Source organism: Cricetulus griseus, chromosome 3 (assembly GCF_003668045.3).
Source record: "Cricetulus griseus strain 17A/GY chromosome 3, alternate assembly CriGri-PICRH-1.0, whole genome shotgun sequence".
Classification (NCBI taxonomy): domain Eukaryota; kingdom Metazoa; phylum Chordata; class Mammalia; order Rodentia; family Cricetidae; genus Cricetulus; species Cricetulus griseus.
In genome coordinates, this window is record NC_048596.1 from 110,813,287 (window position 1) to 110,832,717 (window position 19,431).

A 19,431-nucleotide genomic window follows, 5' to 3' on the forward strand; every position below is an offset into this window, starting at 1 on the left:
CTTTTAGTGGGTGCGGGTGGGTTCTCTCTATCTCCTCTTGTGGCCCAGTGGTGTGTGGGGGCTAGGAATTCGATGTCCACAACTCTAGATGATCTCGACGCTCCTGGTGGTCTCCTCGCTAGTTCCTAGTTTCTCGGTCATTCGGCGGCATGGAAGAGTAGGGTGCTACCAGATTTGGAGCACAGGGAGCTCCTCCCTGCCTGGGCTTGTCTGGCCCAAGCCGGCAGGCACAGGCGGGGGTGTTGGGGTGTTCTGGCCTGTGGTCGGGAGCGGGCACGAGCTCACTCACCTAGTTCCAGGTCAGTCTGCGGTGGCGGAATGTAAGAATGGGGTGCTAGCAGATTGGTGGGGCAGGGTGCTCCTCCCTGCCTGGGCGTGTCTGGCCCAGGCCGGCAGGCACAGGCGGGGGTGGTGGGGTGTTCTGGCCTGGGGTCGGGAGTGGGCAGGAGCTCACTCACCTCGTTCCAGGTCAGTCTGCGGCGGCCGAATGTAAGAATCTATTTTTCTATATCTTGTTACAGAAATTGTATGACTGTTTTTCTCTTAAACTCTTCAAGATTATTTCTTAGTTCTATCACTTCTTAGTTTATGACATTACAAGATATTTTAAGGTTCTCTATTTTGGGCTTCTCTGCTGTCATGTTAACCTTAGCAGTATGGACACTGTATAATGCTTGTTAAAATTAGGATATGTAGGTACAAGAGGTGGGGAGTGAAGCACAGGCTAAGATCAGAGGACCAGTTTCAGGACACACAAAATAGTAAAAACATTAAAATAAGCCAGGGAGTTCATATCAAGTGCTATTGCAGTGGCTAGCATACAGTTGATGGTCAAATAGATGTTATCTGGCTGTTATTGTAAAACCAAATTTAATTATATTTAGTGTGTTTGTAAAATGCTAAAATAGAATGTGACTGAGACTTTAAGCTGTCATCACTAGTCTAAAGCCTTTATGTGTCAAGGCAGATGGCATTGCTTGCCTGTCTAAACAGCCACTTTGAAGGCTATGCCTGTCTCATATGATGGAGGTACAAGGCAGTCACTCAATTTGCTGTCTTCCTTTCAGCTAGAGAATGATAACATGACCTCTCCCGACTGATGGGAATGAAGATAAGGTTCCTGAAACCAAAACCTGGGTTTTCCTACTGGGATTTGTTTCTTCCTAAAACAGGAGGCACAATGGAAGAAGTTGCCTTGTTTTTATTTTTTTGGATGTGACAGGGTATGTTGTTTGGAACAGTTGGAGGAATCTTGTGATGACTGAAGAGACTGGTATAAGGATGAAATCTGAGAGCATAAAGGGCATGTGTGCTAGTGGCTGCTGTAACAAAGTGCCACAGATGACCCAGGTGAAAGCATCAGGAGTTTTCCCCTGAAAGCTTAAGTTCAGAGGTCTGAAATCAAAGTGCCAATAGGCCATGTGCATTCTAAAAGCTGTGGATGAAATTTTCTGCACATGCTTCAGCTTGTAGATACATGCTCTGCCGTGATGTGGTCTTCTGCCTGTATGGTTATGCCATGCCCTCTGTGTGTCAATCTCTGTGTCCAAAATTTCCCTATCATTATTATTTTTCAATTAAGGGAGATGCTCATATTGTATATGAGCTATAGGCTAATGGTTTCACTTTAAATTAGTGATTTTTGTATGGACTCCATGGACACTGGAGCTGCTTATGCTTGCTCACACCTACACACACACACACACACACACACACACACACTTTAAAACAAATCTTAAAAAAGAAACTTCAATTCATGTATACTTGATATTTTTTCCTAGATTAAATTTCTAACTAAAATAAGTAAATGTGATCAATTCATAGAAATGAACTTTGAGAGCTGATTTTGGTGTGTCTAATGTAATTTTCTCATTGGTAACATTAGATTCTAGAATGGTGGAGTCAGGTAGACCTGTTCTGCTTTTTAATCCAACATTTTATTAAGACATAAGCACTTTTATTATCCTCTCCATATTTTTTCATGCACAAATTCTCATATAATTGGAATATATGTTATGTTTATCCTCTTCATTCTTTCCAGGCAACAGCCAGGATTTCAGAGGTAATGAGAGTAGGTCCCAATACATCTGTGGGCATCAAGGATACCAGTGGCCCACCGAGGCCCATCTCGGAGTCACTGAGTTGTACAATTCTCTTCCATATCGTTCGGTTCTGCACTATTATCTTGCCTGCTTCCAGCCTGACGGCTATGCCTCCCTTAGAAATCTCACAATGTCTGTTTGGGGTAACTTTAAAAAGAATAGCACCCCAGTGATACCTTCATGTCATTCTATTGGTATCTTTCATTAACTGCATCCAAGTGAGTGTCTGATGGACTGTGGGGAAAAGACAATTTCCCGATTGTGGGGAAACTTTGGTTGTTTTAACCATCCTAAATCATGTCATATAATTTAACGAAAAAGGAAGGTATTACTTTTCATCTGGTCACAAAGTATAAGTCTTCCATATAACAGCTTTCTGCACTACAGTGTTTAACATTAAAAGATGGCCTGTTACTTTCATGCCTGTAGGAGTGTCATGAAATAAAATTTCAAAGTCAGATAAACAATTCATTTTGTGGCAGATTCAGGACTAAAGAGTTTTGTGAATGTCAAATTACTCCATGCAGGTTCACTCTAGGGAGCCTTTCTTGCATTTATCTTCTCTCTACAGTTAATTCCAGAATGTAAAGCTGTCCTAAAGTTCTGAACCAATTCTATGTCATCTATATTCTATTAATATTCTGAGCATTTTAAAAATGCTCACCAACAGAAAAGGAATTCTATTAAGTCATTTTTAATCTTATTTCAGTGGAATGTCTCCTTTGCACAAAATGAAACATTTCATCAAAGACATTTTAGTAAATAGAATTTCCCTTCTGTGTGATAGAGTGCACTCAACACTTTAGAGATGGAGCAGTGGCTGTCACCAGTAGCATGTCACATGATAGACTGTTAGATCCTATCATCTGATAGTTTGCATATCAAATTAGGCTTTTCTCCTGTTGTCTACTTAGTGAAATATGGAACATGGGTGCAGAGTGAAGGAGAATTTGGGCTGTCCAGTCCGATGGAGGGAGCAGGATGAAGGGAGTCACAAAAGTACAACAGTTGGCATTACTGGCTTGTGAGTCAGTGAATGGGAAACAGAACTAAATCACAGAGAAGCAAAATGGGTCACAGAGAGGAAAGGGTGTTTCTGTGTCATAAAGCAAGAGTTCATCACTTCTTGAGTGTCTTGCCTGTGTTTTGTTTTTGACACACACAGATGGTTGTGATTGGACCTGATGCTTTTTACCACCTTAACCTCTTATCAGCATAGAGCTATAGAACTTGGTTTTGTTTCAAAGAAGGACATCTAGAGACTCAGAGACTGGAGTTTCAGTTCTTTTTTCATCATGTGAGTTAGTAATATAAGGTCCAGTAAATTTACTTTTAGAATAGTAACATTACGGGCAAATATTGCTCTGCATGGTACACATGAAGATTAAACAGCCTGATAATAAAAGTTGAATCACTATTGTTAGATTTTTAAAAAAAGGGATGTGTAATTTTATATCAACCAGTGCACAAAACATGGAAAATGATAAATGACAAAGCTCTCCATAATTTCACCTTTTATTACCTCCACTCCATTCTTAGAGTCATTTACAGATCTCCCTATGTCTGTACTGGGAATACAAACAAAAAAAAATAAAGGAAACTTATCTAGTGATGCTTGAAATTCCCCTGAGATGTCTTAGTAATGGAAAGCTCTCATCATTTCTTAGTAATCAACCACGACATCTACTTAGAACAAATCAACTGACATCTCTCAAACAGTGCCAGACACATTCATTGCTTTCTAATAATATCATTAATTGTCCTTATAATCACATTTAGGTCTTAGCACAAACATGATGAAAATGGTTCAAATGACTGGTAGGCATGTTTTTATTGTCTTATTTATCATCTTTAACCAATTAACACATTTTACTATGTGTGTCTTCAACTTCTGTTTAATCCCATTGCTAGTTCCAGTTCAATTTTTTATTATTTTCTCTTTACTAAGGTAGTCCTCTTAGGGAATGAGACCTAAACACAGCTAACATACTAGTCTTTTCATCGTCTTCCCCAGTGGGTTCCAGGAAACACAATTAGGCTATTAGCTTTGCATAGCAAGATTTTTTTTATTCAACCGAACCATCCTACCTGCTCCCCTGTAAGATTCAACAGAACATTATTTGATTTGAAAGTAATACCCTTCTGATTTTGAAGAGAGAGGAGGGGCTATGAGCTAAAGAATGTAGATGACTCTGGACCCTGGAAAATGAAAGAAAACTGATCTTTCACTGGGACTTTTAGAAGTACATTTTGTCACCATGATTTTAGAAACTAAAACTCTAGAACTAAAAACTCTAGTTTTGAACTCTAGAACTATACATCATGTATACTTTCAGATTAATTAGGCAATGCCAAAATAATTTTAATATAATTGAATAAATTTATGTTATCACTAACTGCAATAAAATAATAATTTGGGTGAACCAAATTCTTGATAACACAGCATTGTTCACCTTTTCTATTTTTGCTTACTACTCTGCTTACTAAGGAAACAAATTTCTGTTGTTGCTATGCTTAATATTTGTTCTAACAGTCACAGGAAGCAGGTGTAACTAAAAGGATGCAATGCCCAGATATTCACATACTTCAAATTGAAAGGTGTCTTGGAATATGATAGTGAGTAGGTCAAAGTTTGATGCCCTTAACTGGAAAAACCCAGGTTACTCTAATACACTGTTAGTACAAATACAGACATTTCGTGCCACCCAGTGAGAACTAGAGATTTGATAGAAGCAATTAAAATTGTAATGCTATTTTTTCATAGAGGTAGAAGAACATTCTTTAATTTCACATGGAAGCATGAAACATCGCAAAGAACCTGAACAAATTTGGGCAAGAAGAACAAAACTGGAGGTGTCACACTATCTGACTTCAAAGACCATAATAAACAGTTTTAATCAAATTAGCATCCTGTTGCTATGAAAATAGATGTCTTATCCAATGGGACAAGACAGAAAGAATGGGCACAAAATTATGCAAAGTTAATGCCAATTTACTTTTGATGAAGTCACCATAAATACATAATGAATAAAGGACAGGCTACTTATGGAGTGCTCCTTGAAAACTACTTACTTACATGTATAAGCATTAAATTTGATTCTTATAATGTGAACAAAGGTCACCTTAAAACAGATTAGATATTTACATGTAAGCCATAAATTGTAAAACTACTCAAATATTCTTAAAGGTAAATCTCTGTAGGCATTGATATGACCTAAAATATTTTTGGATCTCACTTAAAAACAAAGACATCAAAACAAAAATAGGCAAATTGGAAAATATCCTCACAGTAAAAGAAGCAATTAACAAGTATATGAGAAGTTACAACAAATGTGAGATAGATCTCATTAAAATGTGAAATATTAAAAAATGTGAAACATTGGAGAAAACATGTATTTTCAGTAGATGCTCTGGACAAGTGATATTTATAGAGGGACATAAAAAACTGAATAGCTACCAACATATGGAACAAATAAATCAACCTCACTTTGAAGATATAAAGGGGCATCAGAAGAATACATTGAAAAACATCACTTTGTGTTATTGATTTTGAGACTGTATAGCCTTGGTCTGGACTCACACCCTCTAAGTAGCTGAGACGTGCCTTTATCTCAGATCCCCAAACTCTCCATCTACATTTCTTCAGTGCTGTCATTAAAGGTACACACTACTATCAGCCTTAATGTACATTTGTAAATAGTGGATTTTTCTTAAGTAAATGAAGAGCAAATAACCAAAAAGCAAATTATTGATATGTTAAGAAAATAAAAGGATAAAAGCAGATATTCGCAACACATAACTGTCAAAAGGCTTGTAACCAGAGCAAGTGATTGTGTAAGACAAAATGAGAAACACAAAAAAGGAAGCACAATAGAATATTTAACAGGCTTGAACTGTACAAACAGAAAATTTAAACAACCAATGAACATTTAAAAATATATAGTATCTTGTGATCAGAAGCAAAATTAAACCAAACCACTACAGCAAAGTGTCCAGCAAAAATATAAAATATGACAATACTTTTTGCAAAGATGTGGAACAAACAAAATAAACCATATTTTTATTGGTTGTCTTATACCAAATGGAAATAATTACAGTAGAAAGTGTGTTGACATTATCCAATAAAACTAAAGATTTATGGCCTCTGTGGTTTCCTTATTGTAATTTTGGAGAGTGTCCCAGAAAATCCACCTGAGCACCAAGGATGCATGTCCAAGAACAGTTAAATCAGCATTATTCATAATGGCCAAAACTAAAAGTACATCAACAGGGAAATGAGTAAATAAATTTTAAGATAGTCACAAAAGGCACTTTCATACAATATCAAAAATGAACAAATTTGAATTGTATTCAAGAATACAGATGAATCTTATAAATATCCCTTTGTCAAATACAAGATATAAAATAATGAAGATAATATAATTCAAAACCAGTTGAGGAAAAGTGACTGTCCAACACCCAGGATTTACACTATCTTTTATCACTCTTCTATACCATTACCTCTGATGTTGTGTCATCTTAATTCTTACTCTCTTGGGAGGAGGACTCTTGGAACTTAATCACAGTACATGAGAATGCCCAAAACATTCACATCCCAGATGTATTTCTCTGAGTTCATATGTTGGCACGACTCCCCCACATGACTGCAAGCAAAACCCACCAGATGTGTGAGTGAGAAAGCCTTCAGGTTGTGAATTTCAGCTACTGAGTCATGCCTAGTTTTACTATCTGAGGACAGGAATCAGAGTGGAAAGCACCTAACCTATACTACCCTGTCTGAATCCTGTTCTCCTGAATCCACAAGGGTGACAAAAGGATATTTGATTTATATCACTCAAGCTGGTGTAACTTGTGAAGCAGCCTGAGTGTGACTGGAAGACAGTCACATACCAAAAGTTGAGGGCAACATGATCAAGAATAATTTCCATTGACTCTAGGACTGGGCAGCACATAAAAGCCAAAGTTGGCTTCTAAGAGAGCAACAGTACAATTATTAATTTTGAGGATATTCTGCAAAGCCATGAAGGAATGATCTATATTATTGGTAGCTGAAGAATGTGGATACATGAGTTTGGCAGTGTGAGATTTAACAATGTTATAGCCTATGGCAGTGTGGATAACAAGATACTGAGGCTATAAATTTTGCAGTAGCTGAGAAGACTGCTAGAAATACCACTGGAAGAAAATATCCTTCTCCCTTGTCATGACAGTGTGAAAGAAAGGAAGAAAAGGAAGAAGTGGTTAAATGGTAAGGACTAAGGACTCCTAAGTTCAAAGTCATAACTGTATCCCATTCCCAACTTCTATAGACATCAAAAGATTATGAATTTTTAAAAATGTGTTTCAGTCAAGAATCACAGTTATGGTAGGGAGATGAGATGTTTAAAACTTCAAAGTTTCACAAAGCAATGTTATTATATAGAGATTCTTCTAAAGCCAAAAAATGTCCCTCTGAATGAGGATGCCTGAAGATGTTCTACAATAGGACTTGAAAGAAATAAAAACTTAAGATAAGTCTAATGAGGTGGCAAGGTAGAAACAGCTTATCTTGATGGAATTTTTGGTATGGCTTTTGTTTAATTATTTGACTTATAAATTGATAAGTGACTGGGTAGATGTCTCCCTCAGGAAAGTGCTCACATCAAAAGCACAAAGACCACTGGGAAACCAGGATGGAACTGATCCAGACCCCATAAATGTGGGTGTCAGTGAGGAGGTCTCAGAAATATGTGGGCCTCTTGTAATAGATCAGTACTTATCCCTAGTGTAGGAATGGACTTTGGGATCCTGTTTCACATAGAAGGATACTTCCTCAGCCTAGACACACAGGGGAGGGCCTAGGCCCTATCCCAAAGGACATGACAGACTTTGAAGACTCCCCCATGGAAGGCTTCATTCTCCCTGGGGAGCAGAAATGGTATTGGATAGGTAGGATGTTAGTGGGGTGTAGGGGAGGAGGGGAGGGAGAGGGAACTGGGATTGACATGTAAAACAATCTTGTTTCTAATTTAAATAAAAATAAAAATAAATAAATAAAGCACAAAGACCTGAGTTTGATCCCCTAGCACTAGTGTAAAAAGCCAACCACACTGTTACTACCAGCAATTTGGAAGCAGAAAGAAAGAAGATGAATGTTATTCCTGATGATGACAACCAAGGTTGTCCTCTAGCCTCCACATGCATGTGTATACACATGAATTAATACCTGTATGCACACACAAATGTGCATGTGCGCATATATACATACACAATTATAAAACAAAAGGCAAAGAGTTAAAAATACCAAAGATAAAGTGCAAGAAATAAATCAACGCATGAGAAACCCTCAAGTTTGTATTCATATTCAGTTATTTTGAATGGAAAAGGGAGAGTATAAAGTCAAAAAGGGGCTTTTGGAATGCCAAATTCCAGCCAGTGTCCAAAAGCTCTGCTGAAGAAATTCTTCATTTGTATCAGCATCCATTTGCTATGGATACAAGGAGAACTCAGAAGTATATCACAAAAAATATTTCTCAAATAGGAGTGTAAAAAATGTGATGTATTTATTCATTTTATCATATTGCATATACGTGCATTATTGCTTGCATGTATTTCTGTGCACACTCAGTGTGCCTATTACCCTCAGATGCCAGAAGAAAGTGTTGAATCTCCTAGAACTGGAGTTACAGACAGCAGTGAGCCACCATGTGGGTGCTGAGAATAGACTCTGAGTCCTCTGGAAGAGTAGCTAGTACTATCAACTGCTAAGTCATCTCTCTAGCATATATATATATAATATATATATATATTATATATATATATATATCTTTAGGAAAGGATTAGTGAGAACTTGGAACACTGAATAAAATCTTTGTTTAAATGCTAATGAACAATGTCACACAGAGTGTCTGCCAAGGTTTTGTGAGTTTCAAAATATTTTAATAGGCACTGTCTTCAAATAAAAGCTTCTCAGGATAACATCAGATATTAAATCATTTCAATCATCTTTATAAACTTCATATTCATTTCTAGCCAGCAAAAGTACCAAAGGAAAATACTAATATATCTGAGACTCCCGACATTGTAAACTGGGAGAATGTGTATTTGAGGCAAATTGGCAGTCCCTTAAGCTCTAGCTATAGAGTTGTTTTGATATTGTATCAGTCCTTGGATATTCACTTTCATCATTATGAAATGGAAGCTATTCAAAATTTGACACACAAATTTTAATGAAGTTTTCTTCTAAATGATTCAAAAATATTTATTTTTGCATGCATCTTGCTTGTATCTGTATCTGTGTACCGCACATGTATAATACCATGGAATTTAGAAAAAGGCATCAAATTCTCTGAGACTGGAATTACTGATGGCTGTGAGCTGTCATGTAGGTTCTGGGAATGAAAATGTGCTCCTGTGGAAGAGCAGCCAGTGCTCTTAACTGCCAAGCCATCTCTGTAGCCCTTCTATGTGATTTTTAACATAGCTTCCAGTGTTTTATTTTTCTTCACAAACACAGGGAAATATCAATAATCAGTGTGGTAATTTAATTCAATAAATAAAGTGACTTTAATGTAAAGCCAAAAATAGAATTCATGAAAGAAAAGAAAACTAAAAAAGTGTAATGCAACATATCCTTTGAATTAAACTCAGTATTAGTTCTGAATCTTAGGGTACTTAGGAAATTAAGTGAAAATATCCCTTTAGTAGGTTAAGGAACATGGATGATATAATAAAGAACTTCAATTTTTTACTATATTGAATTCTGGAAATTGACCCAGTGTTAGATGTAAAAATTATTAATATAATGTTAAAAAACAGGTATTCCAATGATATTATCCTAAACAGTTTCATTTAATCTATTTCCTTCATTTAGTAAAAAGAAGAGTGGCTGCATCTACTAAAAATCTCAGAAGGTACCATAGACTTAAAAGTGACTTGTCTATGCATGTTTCTCTGAAGAAACCCAGGGAGAATTTACACTGCTGACAGTTTTATCTTTGTGAAGAGACTTATTTTTACTTGCCAAGAGTGTGCATTCACTGAGATGTTTGTTAAGAATATCAGTGTGACTTTAACTGCCATCATAGAGTCTTCATCTAATAGCTAATGGAAGCAGAAGCAGAGATTCACAACCAAGCACTTAGCCGAACTTCTGAAATCCATTTGTAGAGAGGGAGGAGCCATGAGCAAAGGGGTCAAGACCATGTTGGGGAAACCCACAGAAACAGCTGACTTGACAAAGTTGTGAGCTCATGGACCCCAGTCTGATAGCTGGGAAACCAGTATAGGACTGACCCAGGCCTACTGAACGTGGGTGTCAGTTGGGAGGCCTCCTGGCCAGTGTATGGGGCCTCTGGCAATGGAACCAGTATTTATCCCTAGTGTATGAAGGGACTTAGGGAGCCCATTCCCTATGAAGGGATACTTTCTCAGCATAGATGCTTGGGGGAGGGCCTAGGTCCTATCCCAAATGATGTGTCAGATTTTGATAATCCCTTATGGGAGGCCTCACTGCCCCTGGGGAGTGGATGGGGAGTGGAATGGGGCACTGGTGGGGAGTATGGTAGGATGGGAGGGAGAGGGACTGGGCTTGGTATAAATAAGATTGTTTTTATTTAAATAAAAATTTATTTTAAAAGAGTATTAATGTGCAGCTCTTTGTGTAGATGTATGACTCTATAAAACTTCCCCCCTTTTCATTTTAACATGCCTATTATTCTGGGCTTGTTTGTGGTGTCATTTCTAAGAGAGACCATTTCACAACAGACTGGCTGGTATTCTGGCTCTTACAGTCTTTCTGTCCCTATTCAGCATTGTTCTTTGAGATATAGAGCTGTGATAAAGATGTATCTATCAGGGTGAGTGTCCCCAAGATCTGTAGGACATTTATCATATCCCAGGGATTGGGTCTTGTTGGTTGTCCATGTAGAAATCAGTCTTGAAATACCAAAACCACAAGAAACTCAGCAGGTTATAATTATATATACGTTGGTGCAAATACATATGTAATAATAACAGTCAAAAAGAGGCTATAAGTTTGAGAGTTGGGGTATCTTGGAGGGTCTGGATTCAAAAGGGAGGAAAGAGATATAATTTTATTTCAATTAAAGTTCAAGATATAAATCCACACACCTACAGACACTTGATTTTTGGCAAAGAAGAAAAAATTATACAATGAAAAAAAAAAAGAAAGTATCTTCTATAAATGGTTCTGGCAAAACTGGATGTCAGTATGTAGAAGAATGCAAATACATCCATATCTATCACCCTGAACAAAATTGAAGTCCAAGTGATCAAAGTCCTTAGCATAAAGCATTGAACCTTATGGAATAGAAAATGGGAAAGAGCCTTGAACACATTGGCACAGGAGGCAACTTCCGGAGCAGAACACTGATAGCACAGGCAGTATGACTGACAATTAAACAACTGAAACATTCTCTAAGCAAGGCACACCATCCATAGGACAAAATAACAACCCACAAACTGGGAAAAGATCTCCAGCAACCACAAAGCTTAGAGAGGGCTGATCTCCAAAATATATAAAGAACTAAAGAAACTAGACATCAAAAAAAACCCAAATAATCCAATTAAAAAACGGGGTACAGACCTTAACAGAAAAATTTCAAATGGCAGATAAACACTTCAAAAAACGTTCAGCATCCTTAGCCATCAGGGAAATGCAAATCAAAACAACTCTGAGATTTCATCTGACATCTGGTGAGAATGGCTAAGATCAAAAATACAAATGACAGCTCATGCTGGTGAGGATGTGGAGCAAGGGGTAGCACCCCTCTATTGTTGGTGAGAGTGCAAACTTGGCACAGCCACTTTGGAAATCAATACAGTATATTCTCAGAAAATTGGGACTCAGTCTACCTAAAGACCAAGTGATACTGCTCCTGAGCATATACCCAAAGGATGTTTAATCTTACAACAAGATCACTTTTTCAACTAGGTTCATAGCAGCTTTATTTGTAATAGTCAGAACCTGAAAACAACCTACATGCCCCCAAACCAAAGGAAGGATAAAAAAATGTGCTAAGTGTACACTATTATTACTCACCTTAAAAAAATGACATCAGGGAATTTGAAGGTCAATGATGGAATTAGAAAAAAATATATCCTGAGTCAGGTAACCTAGACCCAGAAAGACAAACAAGGTATGCACTCACTCATAATTGAATATTAACTGTAAATTAAAGGATAACCATGCTACAATACACAGACTCTAAAAATCTGAGTAATGAGAAGGGCCCAAGGAATGAAGAGGGGGCACATAGAACTCTATGGGAAGGGGAAATGGATCTCCTGGGTGGACTGGGGGAAGGTGGGGATGAGTTGGGGAGGTGGTTAGAGTGGGAAGAGTACTGAAAGAGATGACTGGAACTGGAGGGCTTTTAGAGGACAAATAGAAACCTAAGGCAAGAGAAACACCCATGAATCTATAAAGGTGACCCTCACTAAGATTCCCAACAATACTGGCTATGTAGCTTGAACTTTCCATCTCCTGTGATTAGATTGGTGGTTACTTCAACTGCAACCAGAGAGGCTACATTCATTGACTGATGGAAATAGATAACGCCAGTCAAACATTAGGATGATCTTGGGGAATTCTGTTGAAGAGAGAAAGAAAGGGTTGCAGGAGCCAGAGAGGTCAAGGATATCACAAGAATATCCACATAAACAACTAACCTGGCTAATAGGAACTCAGAGAATCTGAACCAACAACTGGCGAGCTTGCATGGGACCAACCTAAGCCCTCTCTTTATATATGTGTGACAGTTGTGTAGTTTGGGCTACGTGTAGGACTCCTAACAATGGGAGCAGATGCTGTCCCTAATGCTCTGGCTGGCTCTTCGTAATCTATTCTTCATAGTGGATTACCTAGCCCAGCCTAAATACAAGAGGAGGTGACAATATTACTGTAAATTGATATGCTTTGCTTTGCTGATAAACATGGGAGGCCTGCCCTGAACAGAAACAGTGTGTGTGTGTGTGTGTGTGTGTGTGTGTGTGTGTGTGTGTGTGTGTAAAATAACAAAAAATTTAGATGAATATTAATGTGGGTTTTCTCATTAGTCTGGTAAGTTGTGGCACAGGAAAAAACAGCCATTTATCTGACATTTGAATCAATCATCATCGGTTTCTAAAATGATGAACTTAGACTTGGTGGTTTCCTTCCAGTGACAGGGAAGTAGAGGCAGGAGGATAAATAACCTGGGACACATAGAAAGATATTTCCCAACAGTAACACAAAAACAAGGTGAATTGATGGTATAACATTTAGTATTTAATGAAGATAGTAAGTTTGATCACTCTTCATCCTAACATTTTCTGTTTATTAAATGCTTTGATATGCTCTAGCTTACCAGTTCCCATGATGATGTTTATTAATGTGTTGTAGATATTGTTTTCCTTAAATTAGGATGTGCACTTTTCAGAGTAAGAAACTACATTCATTTGTTTACTTCAGTGATTTTCATGTTGTGTAAAGAGAAGCAACTGACATATTTAATGCTTTATTTAGTCATCTTTATGAATAAATAATAATATTAATATATATTACTACATGTTTACACATGTGATCATGTATAAAGCTATAAAATATTACTTTGTTTTCAAAATTAGGGGGATTGAAAGTATTACCTAAGAGAAAATCAGCACATTAGAAATAAATAATACAATGACATAAGTATTTCTCATTAATAAACATTCAGGTAATCTTTCAACATTATAATATAACTAAAACCTATACAGTACTTAGTTCTGTAAAGAACAAAATTTAAATAAATACTTGAAACTTAACCTATAGGAAACAATGAAAGCAACTAAAAAAAATTACTACTTCTACTGTTGTGTTTACTGAGGAAAAATCAAGGAATTTCATAATTATAGCACTAATTTTAAAGAATAAAACAATTGAGATCATGTAAAATGTAAGTATCACAAAATAGCTATTATTAAAAATTACAAAGTAGAAATTAGTAAAATTAAAAATAACATACCAGCTAAATTAATTTCAAAGTTGCCTTTGTGATGACCAATACAAGCCTTAAGTCTAAAGTAAAATAATGAGAGAGAAAGAGCTTCTTAAATTAGGGGTGAGTACACATCCAAGTGAGGAATGCTCCTCGTGAGGAAATCAAGTGACACACACCTGAGGAAGTCATGTGTTAGTGTTTAATGAAGTGGAAATCTTTAACATTTCACAGAAATAGATAACTGAATTTTGAAAGTAGTTAATTTGACCTCTCAGCTTCACTGGTATAAGCACTGTTCAAATATTTGATGAAACACTGTTTCTGAGTGTGTCCCAGAGACTATTTCTGGAAGGTCTTACAATGTTATTCTTTTCATATAGGTTACAAAAATCACCTTATATATGTGTGCAATAATAAGTAATGAAAAAGAGGGATCCATGAATTGGAAAGAGACAAAGGACAGGCATGTGGGAAAGTGTGTGTGGTGTGTAGATTTCAAATATGCCTGAGCTGGAACATTCATCTCTTCTGCTTTGGAGTATTGGTGCATCTGTGTGTTACAGCAAGCACTAACTGTGTGTTGCAGTGTTATAGTAAGCACTGAGTGTTACATCATTGACCCCTCTGTTCCCACACGTTCATATTTGGACAAGAACTATGCTGCTAATTTCTGGGGTCTCCAGGTTGTAGGGTGCATATTTCTTTGGATTTCCTAAACTCTATACTATCTCTTTTTCACTGAGACATTCTGAACTAGCATACACGGTAAAGGTTTAGTCCTTAGAATAGTTGATCATTCACAAGAGATTAGAAAAGGGCAATCATGCCCATGAGCTTTGGGTCATAACCATCTAATATTATCCATAGGAATAGGAACTTATGGTAAGATAGGACCTCTAGCTCATGTTTGCAATGTAGCCTCACGCATTCCTATTTTTGATCCTATGTGATTCTTTCCTCCCTCCCTCCCATCCTCCCTTCCTCATTCTTTTTTCCTTCCTTACTTTCTTCTTGCTCTTCTTTCCTAAACATATCAATCTTTATTTGCAAGAGAATATAAAGCTAATATATTTTTTATTCTTCTCTCATACAAAACTTGCTGACCACAGTTTATTGCTCTCTCCACTCCTCTCAGCACCACCTCATCCACTCCTTCTTTGTTTCCATTCAAGAGCAGGCCTTGATGGGATACGAACCAAACCTGTCATAACAGGTTACAATAAGATTAAGCAGGGTGATACAAGCCAGTAGAATGAAAAGGGTCCCAAGGACAGGACAAAGAGCCAGAGACATCACTACTCCTATAGTTAGGAGTCCCACAAAAACACCAAGCTAAAAACCATAACATGTTTGCAGAGGACCTAGTGCAGACCCATGAAGCCTCTGTGCCCACAGCTATTTCAGTCTCTGTGAACCCCTATGGATCCTACCTAGTTGATTCAGTGGGCTGTGTTCTTCTGGTATCCTTGACCTCTTTGGCTCCTACAATTCTTCCTCTCCTTCATCTGTAGGGACCAATGGAAATGTCCAATTTGGGCTTTCTCTCTGCCTAAGTTTGGCTGTGAGTCTCTGCATCTGCTCCCATCAGCTGCCAGATGAAGTGTCTCTGATAATGATTGGGCTAGGCACTACGAGTATAGTAGAATATAATTAGATTCCTGACTTTTTTTTATCAAATTGATTTTTTAAAATTCATTTTAACTCCCAGCAAAAATTCTCACTCCCATCCCTCCTTCTGCCCCCCCAAACCACTCCCATCCACTTCTACCAACAGGTTTCTAATTATATATTTTTAAATAGTACATTTTTAAATTAATTTTTATTCATTTTACATACCAACCATAGTTCCCCCTCCCCTCCATCTCTCTCAACCCACCCCCATCCACTCCTCAGAAAGGGTAAGACCTCTGTAGGGGAGTCAACAAAACCTGGACTATTCAGTTGAAGAAGGACTAAGCGCCCCCATCAAGGCTGAGCAAGGCATCTCACCATATGGGGAGAGCAAGGAAAGAGATATCTAGAGCACTGTTTCTTTATAAGATACATTCTTTTTTTTGTTTTATGTGTATGGGTGTCTTGTCTGCATGTGCAGATGGGGGTCATGTGTGAGCCTGGTGCCCACAAAGACCAGAATATGAGTAACTGGAGTTACAAGTGGTTGTGAGCTGCCATGTAGGTGCTGAGAAACAAATATAAGTCCTTTGCCCCTAAAATAACATTATTAATATGATTCTTTATCATGAAAATCTTCTATAAGGGGGTAGAAGATAATAGATATTCCAAGTATCTAGCTTCTCTTAAATTACTTTATCTTTTTATAAATGAGAACATTGGAATTTTATGGGCCTTATTTCTTGTTATCTTTGCTTACCTATGTGACTTTCTTCCTGAGAAACAGATGATGGGACCTATCTATGATGAGCTTGCAATGCTCATTCATGTTCAGGGTCTAACATACAGCTAATCAAACCAGAGGGGTGGGAAAAGTAAGAGGAGTTCTTGGTCATCAGTTACATTCTCCTTGCCAAAGACATTGTTGATCTAAATGATTTGCTCTCTGCCAGGTAGAAACAAACAGCACAGGAACCTTAAGCCACTCTGAAACATTTTTTTCCCTAAAATTACTTAATATTTAGAATCCTGGTATCCTAAAGGTTACTTTAGTTTAAGTTTTACAAAGAAAAACCTAGAAGAGCAAATAAATATAATGATTTCAGGAAACTAGCAAAGTCATAAAATTGGCAGAAATCACAGGTAAAAATCTCAGTTTATCTATGTCATAGCTAAGTCCTTTCTTCATTGTTACCCTACCATTCTACCAGAACTTGAAAACTAACCTGTGAGCAAGTCACACAATAATTTTGTAGCTTTCGAAAAATCTGTTCTGGAAATGAAATTGTAATTGATTTATCAAGTTCATTTAATCATCAGAGTGCAATTTGTTTATTATTTCTCTGATGATTAAATGAAAGAGAATTCTCTGATGAATTTGTGTCTTAATTGCTTTGTGGCTCATTAAGTAGAGCATTTGTCATTGTTTTATGTAGCCCAGTTGGAAAATCATCATTTGGAAATTACCATAGAAGTCGATTTAGTGTCAGAAACACAGTATCATTAATGCTTTCTTGGAGATAATAACAGACCATTTTCAATTTGTGTTGAATGTTTAAGCTGTTATCCAGAGCTGAACCTATAGTCCTGTCATGCACAATTTAGATGCTTCCAGTGTACATTTATTAGCTGAATTCAATCTGGCATTTTTACCCTATTATATTCTGAGACTAAAGTTATTCTTAATACATGAAGTCCATAATTTCAAAATCAGTACTTACTCTAATCTTCATGTCTCACATTTTGTTTAAAATCTCCAGTTGCATGTTTGTGTGCTTTTTTTTCCATGAATTTCTTTTTAAACTCAAAATCTACCTAACATGGTCCAAAATCATTCATGGTCTCCATGTGCAATGGGCTATATATACTCCTTGAGCCCAAGCTTTCTTTTTAATATCTTCTTTACCTGAGCTAGAAATGTCATCATCTTCAGTTCCTTTATCTTGTAGTATTCAATCTTCATCTCTAAGTGACCCACTGTCTTTATCTCTGAAAGGTCTTGTGAATTAATCACATTTTCATAATACTTTTATCAAGTGTGTGTGGTGTTCACTCTATGCAAACAATCACAAAATCAACTAAGTAACAAAGTCTTTTCTTGATTGCATGTGTTATCCATCTACTACCTGGCCTTCAGCTGCTAATGCCACTTGTGCTTAGTGTTGTCCTATGTGCTCTTTATGACCTTAATACTTCTCGACTTTTGAATCACTCTGAAACTGTAAAAGAGGTGAAAGAGAACATGGAGTGACATTCCTAAGTCTGATTTTATCCTCATCCAACTGGCAACCTTCAAATTGTTTCATTGCACACTGCTGTCTTCCTGACTTCTAACTTCTCTAATTTGTGCGTTTCTCTTAAATCCCTTTCCTGCCTCAGTGCCTGTGTTTGTGATTCCCGTTGTTATTGAAATACTTTCTGCTAGTTTATTCTTTACATCCCCCGGTACAAGGCTTTTTTTTTTTTTTTTTTTTTTTTTTTTTTTTTTTTTTTTTTTTTTTTTTTTTTACAAAATGATGAAATATCTGTCTGTCTTTGCCTCTGAATTACTTTTTCTTGTGTTTTCATGGTGATTCTTTCATATGGTGTAAGTCTTTCTCGGGTATGAGGGAAAATGGGACATACAAACCTGATAAAACAAAACAAAAGAAAGGTTGAATGCAAAACAAACAGAATGTTTAGGAAAAACACCTTCAATTACCCCATTTTATAGGTAAGGATCTGGAGGATTTGTGAGAGAAAAGCATTATTTATATGCTAAGAAGCCACTAAATAGATAGTAGGAAGCTTTAAAAAAATAAACACAGAGATTCTCTCTAAGGAAAAATAAGTAAAATTCCACCAGAACTCAATGATTTGTGGGCAGCCCTATGCCCAGAAAAATATTTTCATGGATTACAGATTTTAACTTAAAGACCCAATTCTTACCTGTCTCTAAATATTGTTTATGACAGGTGTATGGAAGATTGCCACAGACAAAATGGTGTTCATATAGTATGATATTCTGTCACTTATATGGGCCAATTTAGGAAAAATAAAAATACTGACTAGAAAAAAATGCATGGAAACCAAGTATTTGCTTGAAAAATTCACTAGAGTTTCACTACCACCTTTTCCTGTTATTAAGTTTCCATTGTGGTAGTGTTTTCTGAAAGGAGTCTCTGGTCAGGTAAGAGGGGAGAATGAGCTAGTTATCTGAACCTTTCAGGTTCAGCCTTAGACAGGTTAGCTAACTTTCTTAGTGAAAGTTGCTGTACTCTGTCGCCATTAAAGAAGAGGGACTGTTTCCTGACAACCTGCCCCCGGCAGCTATTCCTTGACCATGTTAACCATGGGTGCTCACAATCTCTCCCAGTGTCTCTGTGATAAGTTTACATGACATTTGAGGTGTTTTCTGAGAGAAGATTTTGTGTATGTAGGTCAATCTAGCCTCTTGAAATCTGAGTGCTGGGACTTCAGGTTAGAACCATCAAGTCTTCCTTCAATGTTCTTCCTGACATTTTTGTAAGGCATTTAAGATATGGCTGGAGGGGAAATTAATGGATTGAAGGATTACCCCTCAAGTAAAGTGAATTTCAAGGTTGCATTGTACCTTTGTGGCACTTTGCAACTTGGAAGACTATTCCTGACTGTCGCACTAAGAACACTTTAATCTCTCACTACTTTTTATTACATGGAAATGGGGATTCTACTGTCAACTAAGTGTTTGAACATTTTGAGAGCAACAGACTCTTTCCCCCTGTAGGCACAGTTTTTGA